This window comes from Anomalospiza imberbis, chromosome 3, assembly GCF_031753505.1.
Source record: "Anomalospiza imberbis isolate Cuckoo-Finch-1a 21T00152 chromosome 3, ASM3175350v1, whole genome shotgun sequence".
NCBI lineage: Eukaryota > Metazoa > Chordata > Aves > Passeriformes > Viduidae > Anomalospiza > Anomalospiza imberbis.
Genome location: NC_089683.1, coordinates 35,083,550 through 35,094,432, shown reverse-complemented (window position 1 = coordinate 35,094,432; position 10,883 = coordinate 35,083,550).

The window sequence follows — 10,883 nt, the reverse complement described above, 5'->3', positions numbered from 1 at the left end:
TAAGTGTTTTGGTAGCACAAATAATGCATAATAAAAGTTGCAATTTAAAACAATACAAACAGGACAAATGCGTGATGCCACTCAGCAGCTTGCATCTGAGAAGCTTTGCTAAAGCTGCATGGCCCTAGGACCTCCAGTTTACAATGGCTTTCACAAAAAAGCAATTTGGAGCTCATCCTTTGCTTTGGCCAAACTGCTCCAAAATCTGAGCCCTTAGAGGTGGCCAATGCTTGTGCTTGGGTTTGGTTAATAGTATAGCCATGGAGAGCATCAGTTCTTTCCATCTTTGAATAGCAACACCAAAAATACTTGCTGGTTTTTAGTACAGATAGTACATGAAGGCCACAAGAAGGTTATGCTGCATCCTGTACTGCACTGGGTCAAAAGGAGAAGCATAAATGGCATCCTGTACACAGTCCTGACAGGGACACCTCTGTGCTGGTGAGGAGCATGGCAAGTATGGGTGGTCAAGAATATCAAGGGCCTAGCAGTCACACTTAGTTGTCCACACACAACGTGAAGTTCAAGTTTTGGAGCAGTAGACAATTATAAACACCAAGTAATTTTCTGACTAGCCCATGTAAGAGGTGATGTTGGAAGGCTGTTATTTTCTGGCTGTGTTGGAAGCTGACTGAAGCCCCACATGATTGAAGTGGGAAATTTATCCTTCAGACCAATTGTATTTTTGTAACTGAAGCTAAAGGCCATGGCTAGGAGGGCCAGTGTGACCAGGTCAATACCAGCCATGCCTCAGAACCCAGCATGGCACCTCTGACACAGCTGCTGCTGCTCAAGCATCAGCACCAGTGAGCTACAGGCTACCCAAGAGAAAATAATGTGTTAGGTACTGACATTCTCATTCTACATTGATGGTATGGGCATGGACTGATTTTTCTCTTCTTATAACCTCTCTTCTTTCCTCTTCTTAGAACCTACATCCCAGTTTTACATAATTTTGAGCAACAGCTCTTCAGCTCCGTTAAAAGCTCTCACTGCTGGTTAGCTGTCAATATATGTTCATTATGCTAATGTCTCGTTGCTTCACCTTTCTAGATCTCTTCTGCAATAACACATAAAAATTAAATTTCTGTGCCATCAGAGTAAAAACTAGAAAAACATCCAGAAGAAATGTAAATTAGCCCTGTGAAATGGGAGTACAGAGCATTCTCTATTTTTCTTCATAAATTTTTCCCTTACATTAAACGAGAAGAAAGAAGGAACACTTTGCAGTACAGTTTCAACATGTAAATAGAGAAGATTATAAGGACAGGGAAGAAAATATGTGGATTGTTTGGGGTAATGCTTTAGAAGTGAATTGACCCAGATTCCAGTCCTGGCTCAGAATGCAAGAGTACAGTTGAGGGGTTACCATTTGTAGCAGTGTGGAAAATTGGAATTGTAAAAAATCAGATCCTTTGAGTTTTCTGTGTTTTCTGCCATCTCTTTTTTCCATTGAGTGGTATTTTTATATTTTCAGAAGCAAATTTAAACCTACCCACCATCCCACTGAGTACAAAGCATGGAAAGTCCACTCATCCACCACCAGATTCAAGCCCTCCCAAGACACTGTGATGCTGTTTCCAAGATACTTATGAAAAAGCTGAGTAGTCACTTAATTTATTTTAGGATGTGTTGGAATAGCAGAGGTAAAACAAATATTATCCTTGGCAGCTACACAGAATAGGGCATTATCATCACCCATGGATGGTATTATTCTGGTATTGATTCAATATATTCGTGGTTTAAAAATCTAATTATTAGGTCTAGGCTGAATTACCCAGTGTAGTGATACTTGCAGGAAAGGAAAAAAACCCTTATGTTTTAGCAGATGAGAACATCAAGGAACTCCGAAGAGTACTAGAGCAGATTCTGTCATGTTCTTAAGTGTCAAAGGCAGGATATAAATACAATTATGTATATGTGGAATTAGTGACTCCACTTCTTCCTTAAGTAAGGTTAGAGATAAGAATATATTTGAAATGCATATATATATTATATATATATAAAATTATATTATATATATTCTATTATAATTATAGAATATATATATATATATATGTATATATATATATATATATAAAATTTGAAAGACTTTGTCCAAAATGAAAGTTAAGAGAACAAATAACTGTATCAGTTCTCCCCTGAAAAATTTGCCTATACTTGGTATTATTGTTATTTCCAATTTGAGACCTTTGGAATTTCTGTAATGTTATTAAAACTTATCCAAATCTTGAAAGATTGACATTTTAGATTTATTTCACCATCCTTTGGGTTTTGTTTGAAATAGCTTTTGATTGAGCCAATTACAGTTTGCTGAATGGTTAAATATATTAAAAGCAATAACTGAAATCTGACATTTTATTGTTTGCACTCTTCCAAAAATACATGAGACATTTTTACTTGAAAAGTGCAAAGAGGGTTTGAGAGCATGCTTTAAAAGAATACCATCCATTTATGTTTGGCTGAAAACAAGCTTATACCAGATATAAACTGAAAATAAATGTTATTGTGGGGCTTAAAGATTCTCATGTTCATTTGTAAGATATGGAGAAAAAAAAAAATCTAAAGAATTTAAAATTACATAGGGGACCCTTGCATAAAACTTCTCAGTGAGTTTGTGAAAAAATTTCCATAAAACACTAAACAGGAGAGAAAAATCTATATGGCTAATTTAAACATGAATAGGGAATGGCTGGTGTCTCCCAATGGGTACATTGAGGGATGAAGATGCTGAGGTGTGAACATTAGGGTTACCTTAAGTGCAGTGCGAGAGCATTAAGAATTGTGTCTTGGTATGATGGAACCAGGGTGGGAGGGAACCAAGCTCTCAGTGGTCACAGGGTGCGGACCTGACATGCTGCATGGTGTCCCCCAAGAGCTGCCTGCTCAGCTTCCCCACCACAATCCCCCAACTTTGTGTAGTTCTCCATTAAATGGAGAAGGAACCTTCCTGTGCCTCCTCCCACCCACATTTCAACAATCTTTTGAAAATCCATGCCCATATTTAACCTTTTGGATGCAATACTGAAATGCTTTGTTGCCTTGACAAAGGCAAAATCAACAGCACCCATAGAGGAGCAACAGAGGAAAAATCAGAACACTATTTTCCTAGCTCGTATTTATTCGGCATTCACCATTTTACTGTGAGCCTCCTATGGGTGTTTGTGGAGACCTTCATAATCCAAACCACAGCCAGCTTTCTAGTTTCTAGCTCTTTTGGGTGCAAGGAAAGACAGAACACTTGAATCCCTATTTTGGATGCATATGCAAAAGCTTCTTACTCATTATCCCTTTCCAGACCCATCATTTGTCTTAATCAAATGGTTTTGGGTAGTTGATTGGAGCTTGGTGATTGTTTTAAACATTATATTTAATAAAATTATTTAATATTTAAGCATACACAGACTTCCTGTTGATAAGATAAAGCATGTTGTTCACCCCAGAATCTCCTGAGTTTAGGAATTAATTTAGAGTTCATTGCCAAAATAGGGAAGAACTGAAAGATGATACAATTACCTGGCAGCAGGTACTGACTGATCAGCTTTTCTTGCAAGATTTCCTGAGCCCATCTAATTGCACCTGAAGCCAGTTACTAGTTTAGCCATTTTAGCTAAAGAGTCCCAGGAAAATCAAGGGAAGCTGTACTGCTAGGATTTGGTTTGGCACACATCCCTGCTCTCACAGAGCATCCAGTGATGTTTGGCTCTCTCTGTAATGCTGGACCATGACCAGATCTGTACTGCAGCTCAACAAAACATAGCTCCAGTAAAAGAGCTTTTGGTAAAAGCCACCAAGAGGTAAAAAGCAGAAAATAAATAACTAGCATATTTCTAGTCCATTTTGTGCACTTCTCAAGCCAGGCAGTTGATTTACATCTGTTCTTTCAAGCAGTTTTTCTTGCACTGGACCATCCTTTGCTAGTATGCCACGCAGCTGAAACTAGAATAGGTGAATATACAAGTTGTGATGCAAAACTAGGACACTAGATGGTCTACAGCTGGAGGTGCAGGGCCTAGGATAGGCAAATGGCGATTAGTGCAATGCAATCATCTACACAAGGGCCCAGTTTCATTAAAGATGTGTTAGAGCACACATCCATGGCCATCTGTTTCTATTTTGCCAGCTCACTTGATTGGCCATCACAAGCATTCCCATGTGTGCTGAAGCACTGTTGAGCAGGACATCTGGCAATAACCAACACCGCTGTTAAAAAAACATGATAACAACAGAGGCATTAAAGCAAATATATGTACAATAATTTCATTGTTGAAACCTCTACCAAGGCAGGCTTGCTGTCCAACAAAATGCACATTGAAAATGGTCCTTTCCTAAATTTTTGCTTTACTAGGCATGCCAACACTTCAATAGGAAGATACTTCAGTGGAATGTCTTTTTTTTTTTGACTCAGTCCTGGCTTTTGACATTGCTCAGAGGGCAATCAAAAAAATTAAAGCATTTACAAGGGAATAAAAAACATTAAAAGCAAGTCTGAACTTTTGAATAATTTTCCTGTATTAAATAGAAAAGAACATATTCATGCCATATGTTGCCAGAACATAGAAAAACTGCATTCTAGAAATGGAACTGAAAAATCAAAACATCTGAATCTTTATCTTGGCAAAATAAAGAATAAGTGTTGAAGGAACCTAATGATCTTTTGGAGTGAGAAAATTGCCCTCACTGAAAATTCATGGAATCCTTCCAACTTTACATTGATGTAACTCCAAGCAGAATTTGACCAAAGTTTAGTCAGCAAGTAAACAAATTAATCCATTTACAGCTGCTTTTTGCCATAAACTTAGTGAATAAGCCACTGGTTTTCCAATTCATATTTTTGAGGATAACTTTTAATGAATGATAACATATCTCATGTTGAAAAAATTATACAGCTTGGAAAAAAGCAGGATCTCCTCAGTCCTCCTATGTTTCTTAATTCCTGTGTCACTTTATTTTCTTTCTATTCACATAGTTTAAGCCATTCCAGGATAGCCAAGCAGCTACAAGAAGACAGAAGAAAAGATGGACAAGAGATATATCTGTCCTTAGAAACTAGAGCTATGTTTAACATCCCTAAGCAAACACAGCTGACATGCTCACAGTTTGTTTATGCATTTCAGCATTCACCACAGAAACCAAAATAATGTGCATTGATCTCATTTCTTACATTGTAGTATGTAACAAAAAGATAAAATTCAAGATATGTGTGCACAGTCCTGACATCTCCAAATCATGGCACAGGGGAAAAGTAAATATTGCCAAAAAAAGTCCTTTTTTATGTAAGGCCACTATAGTATATTTCGACAAGTTATTTAGAAGTGTAAATCCTGAGGTTGCAGGGCTAAGGACCTGCCTCTATATGCTGACCACTTCACTGGAGTATGATGTTGTACACAAAATTTCTATTATACAGGACTCAAGGAGAAAAGAATTCTCTGCTTTTACATATATTTAAAATAAGGAAATGCAAGGTTTCCACCCTCTGTCTTCTGGAGAGTACAAGAAGAGCTTGAGCTCTGTCTTTTCCTGCCCTCAGTGCCTGAGGATGGTCCCTTTAATTTGCTAATAGTGACCTAGTTTGGGATGTTGCTACCTGCTGGCAGCCAACCATGAGGAGGACTTAAGGGAAGGAGAAGGGACAAGAACCATATACTTTTTCTTATTAACTCAGTGTCAGAAGAGAGGGAACAGAGTTCCCTTATATTTACTGTCAGAGACTGTTATCTTAATCATACACATACACTGCTGCTGGTCCTCTCCACCATTAGCAAAATCCTTTCATTTCACACCAGATACCTGAGAGACCAGATTTTGCACAGATGCTAGGCTAAGTTACTCTTTCTTCTCAGATATGCTGGCTGTTTTTTAGAGAATATGTCCAAGCAGTTCTGGGACTCCCTGCCAAATCTCTGCTGGTAGAAACTGGCTCACAGCCCCACTGCCACTCCAGGGGAAGAGGACTGCAGCATGAGCCATTCTCTCCCCTGTGTTCTGGTTGACTTTTGCAGAAGATGGTTTGGTTTGTTCCACAGTTGAGCCCCAGAGCAAGCTACAGATTATGCAGAGACCCTGGAACTAAAAAAGAGCAGGAATAAAGCTGATGGAGGTGTCACACCCACTTTGGACTATCCCAGCTGCTTGGACCTGGCCCTTGTTACTACTTTACAACCCCTGGCAGAAGGATTAGGCAGAGTTGCTTTTACTTGCAAGAGTGAGATAAGGTTGAGAGGGAACATTACCAATGCATGATGAAAACTGAAGATGGATAGTCACATTAAAAATACAGTGGTCACAACATAACTGTTGAACTGTAACTCAGTGAATGTGATCAAATTTCCCCTATAACCACCTCTGCTGCCTGAGCATCTGTACCACTCATTTCTTTCCCTGGTCCTTGAAGGCCCAAGTAGCTGGGATCAATATCCAGCCTTTGCTGAGAACTGCAGTGCATGTGTCTGTGTGACTGCTCAGCTGATTACTGGTTGGATCCACCACTTCAGCAGCCAGGAATATTTGCTTTAGAAACATTAATTTGCTACTGAAGTAAATGGTTTGCCAAGCTATTTATTCCCAAATCAAACTCACATCAGTTAGAAACGCCAGGCTCTCTGACCTCTTGTTCTAATTGGAGTGTCCCTCCAACTCTTCTGGAAAGTCACAAACAGATGTAAAGACATCCTTCTTCTCCCCCTTTGGATCTTCTGCATGGCTGAGGTTCCCACATAATTCCTAGTATTGAGTTCCCACATCTTTTTTAGTACTGAGTTTTGGATCAAGGCCCCTAGTCTTCCTGCAGCTGTAACAACAGCAGCAACTTAGAGGTAAATTCTGTCAGAAGGATTATGAAATTCATTGATAAATGTTCCCATATAGTGTATCACATTTGTAGTAAAACTGAATAGGAAAAAAATACTCTTACTCCAAAAAGAGTTTTAAAAAATATGCTGTATATTGCACCCTTATTTGCTCTTTTTTTGTTGCCCAAGGAACCAATTTTGGTTATATACATATTTCTTTTGTCACTGTTTTGTTGGACCAGATCTGGTGGTGGCTGATGGATCTGTTTTTACGACATTGCCAAGTCCAGAGTCCAGAGGTGTGAGGTGGGAGTTCTGGCACTGTGGTCTAATAAAGAGGGGGGAAATACATTCAAAAAATAAATGTAGACGTTTGAGAAAGTAATAAGAGTTTGAGAGATGCGATGGGGAACTTTTTTTCCTTCTCCCTAAGTAACTTTCATTTATCATGGCCCTTGGGATCGTAAACAGACCTAGCCAAATTATTGTATCCTTTCTCTTTTGCAACTAAGGCTTTGGTGTTTTGCTGTATTTGTGACCAGAAACAGTTTATTTTAAAAAAAATTGAAAGAAAAAAAAAACAAAACTACTAATTCTTTAATACACAGAATCTGTCTGTGCCTGCCACTGAAGTGGGAAGAAGAGATAGAGAGTATTTCTATTTCTCTGTGTGAAGGAAATACACTAGCTTTCTCAGTATGTTGCCAGAGTGGAACCTACAGAAACTCTTATGTTCAACAGCACATTCAAGAAACTATCATTTTTTGCTTATCCGTTTCTAGAATTTTTTTTTCTAGTGGTCAGATTGGCTTAAATCTGATACCATTGACTTCAAAAAGAAGAGAAATAATCCACTGGTGACTTCTGCAAACCTCACTCTTAATTGTCATCAAGAAGGGAAAATGCAGCCCCAGGAGAGCAGTGGGTCATGTACAGAAGTTCAGTGAAGGATATCTGGAGTCCTAGTTTTTTACTTAGAAAGCCCTTGGATGCAGTGGTGAGTCAGAGGCATTACAGCAGCAGGACCTGGTACCATGCACTCATAAGAGATGCCAACCCATTCTCAGGGTAAACTGGGAATAACTAAGAATTCTTAGTTGGGAAAGAGAGATCAAGGACTCAGGAGCAGCTCATATTTCACAGAATGGAAATATGCACTTCTGGAAATAGGCTGCTGGTTTTTTACTGCAGGCAGCTAAACAAAACAGTGGAAAAAGAAATAGAAGCGGCCACTCTATGACTCTTGAATTTTTTCCTCAGCTGATTATGCTCTTCATGAATGGCAGCAGCAGTGTTTTGGTGGGATGTCCAGGGACAGGAAGAAGGGGCCTATCAGAGGTTACAGCAGCTGGTAGTCACCAGGTCTCCTAGGATCCTGGTTACTTCCTTCCCAGTGGAACAGTGGACACCTGCAGACAATCAGCCCTCTTTCAGTGTTTTTTCTCCCCTTGACTTTTTAGTGGTATATACACTGGGCTTTTCAACTAGGTGAGGAGCTTTATCTACTCAGTGGGGCATCAGGGATGGTTGGAGACCTCTGTTTGTTCTAAGTCCACTCTCCCTGTGGAGCAGCAAACACAGTAACACCCAGCTGGTCCCCTACTCACTGTATGAAAGACAATATCTCCTTCCCTACTCACTGTCCTCTGATTCAGATGTCTGAAAATGGGGAAAATGGATATGGCAATACAGGATTTCCACACAGGGAGGGAAGGCTAGCAGACAGGCTGTCAGACTTAAACCCTGCAGGTACATATTGTCCAGTCTTTGGAGAGAAGTCTCCTACAGTAGGATACTTCAGCTTTATCTTCAGCTGCAGGACAGATGGAGAATCCTGAGGAAGTTCTTTGAAGAAGCCAAGTACAGGTCTTTCCGTTTTCCATCATACACATTAGATAAACTGATCGTTATATACTGCCTGCCAATTCTGCTTTCTTCTTAAACAAGTATGATTCAGATAAATTAAATTTGGAACAGGTATTTGGATCAATATGGATTGCAGAATCAAGCCCACTGTCTCATTTCTTTGATCCATTGTCGTGTGTTTTACACCTACAATGAACCTCAGATGATTTACTGAACCTTGCAGTTGGTGTCAATAAACTTATGAAGTGAAAACCATGAGAATTTAGAAAGAAACTAATCAAAATCTTCTTCAGAAAAGTATTATTTTAGGGCTGTGTCAAGTTATGTTTGTGAATTGTCATTGATATCAATGGGGTTTTTGATGGCATGAAGAGACAAACACTACAAGTTGTACAAACTGACCCAATACACCAGAAAACCCAATTCAGTCTGGTCCTCAGTTGTACCAGCTATGACTGAGGACATTATGGGATGTCCCCTGTCTCAGCTGCTTCTTAAGTGTTCCCTGCAGGTCTGGGGACTCGTGCTGCTTACTACTGTCAGTGTTTCTACATAGGAGGTGCATCAGAAACTGAGATTCCATTACAAGTCATTGATCCATGCGTCCTTTTAATTGTTAGTACTGTGCCCTTCCTGCTTCACTTATGAAGCCCCTAAAAGAGAAATTAGAAGCACTTTGTCACCTTCTCCAGAAGGCATATTCCCATCCCATCCAGCAAGCTGCTGCCAATCTTGACACCTACCCCCATGTACAATGGGTGCTTTTTACAAATGTTGTCCAACTTATCTTTTGATAGCTACAGCCCTGCTTTGTGTACTGCAAATGCTTAAGTAAATACATTAACCCCAGATCTGTAACTTCACAAAGCCTCATTATAGTGTGTACGCTTCACTGAAACCTTACCCTGTAGTACTTAACATCTGTGATTCAGGGTGTCAAAGTGTTAATCGGCTGGCATGATCAAGATTAAACAAGTAGATTATTTTGATATTCTCCAGTAATATATTAAAAGTGAAATCTGATCTGCTGGCCCTTGAGGTTCAAATCTCAGCACAAGCAATTATACAAGGAGTTCCCTGTAAAAGTGATCTGGAGAACTGAAAAAAGCGAGTCCTTCCCAGATGTGGTCTTAGCAGTGGACCATAATACATTACATCAATGACTTAAACTAAGGAAACTAGTGAAGTCAAACATGTTGGTTTTAAGTTTCAGGTGAGGTTTTTGCTTATGCCCACCTCAGGAAATGAATATTGCATTCATAAATTGTTTTTCTTATCCAGGAGATGAACCTTAACATTTTCATTCAGCCTCAGAATATTAGATTTCTTTAACACTTTGCCACATTAAAAGATGTTTTCCATCTGAATCTGATGATGCAATATATGCATAAAAAGTTGGCTGAGTGGCATTCCATAACAAGCAATAAAAGTTTATGATGCACAGAGTATGATAATTGGCACAAAATGAATTGAATGCTTCCTCATGGATAATATTTGATAAGATATAGTATGTGTAGCTATCATAACATTTCAATCAACCCATGACTGCTACTTTAAACTGTATTTATTTTATTGTGTCCATAATGGATTTTACAGTGCCAAAAATTGGTCTGACTTCACTGGAAAGATGAAAAATCAGTGTGTTGTTTTCCCGGTGAATTTATTTCCCACTGAAATCCTTTTCTCCTATTTTCTTCTCATTTTTTTCAACCCACCTCCTTGCCATAAGCTGTTGACATATGATTTGTTGAAAGTCGAAGCTAGTGGACACCAGTGTTTTATTTTTTCCCTCCATTCTGGTATTATATTTGCATAGGGGCTTTTACAAGGTTAATTAAACTATAATGGGGAAATCATTCATGGACAATGTGTTTTCCCAGTTTCCAGATTTTATAAACCTCACACCTGTTTTTCTTAGGTTTTTGTGCTACGTCAGCCTATAAATCCTCCTGTATTTCCCAGTGTAGTTTCTTATGAAATAAAACTTTTTTCCCTCCATTTGCTCAACTGTTTTCAATACTTGCAGTCAAGCCTGAAGTTGTCAATCAAGGAACAGCTTATCAGTCTGAGCTTTTCCTTTTCAAGCTTATACTCAGTGACTTTTGAGACCTGTCAACACCCAGTTGATTTTAGCCTTAACAATAAAGTCACACTCTATCTCCCACCTAGTAGCTTTAGATTAAATTCTGATGTCATATACGTCATATTTACATAGTTAAAACT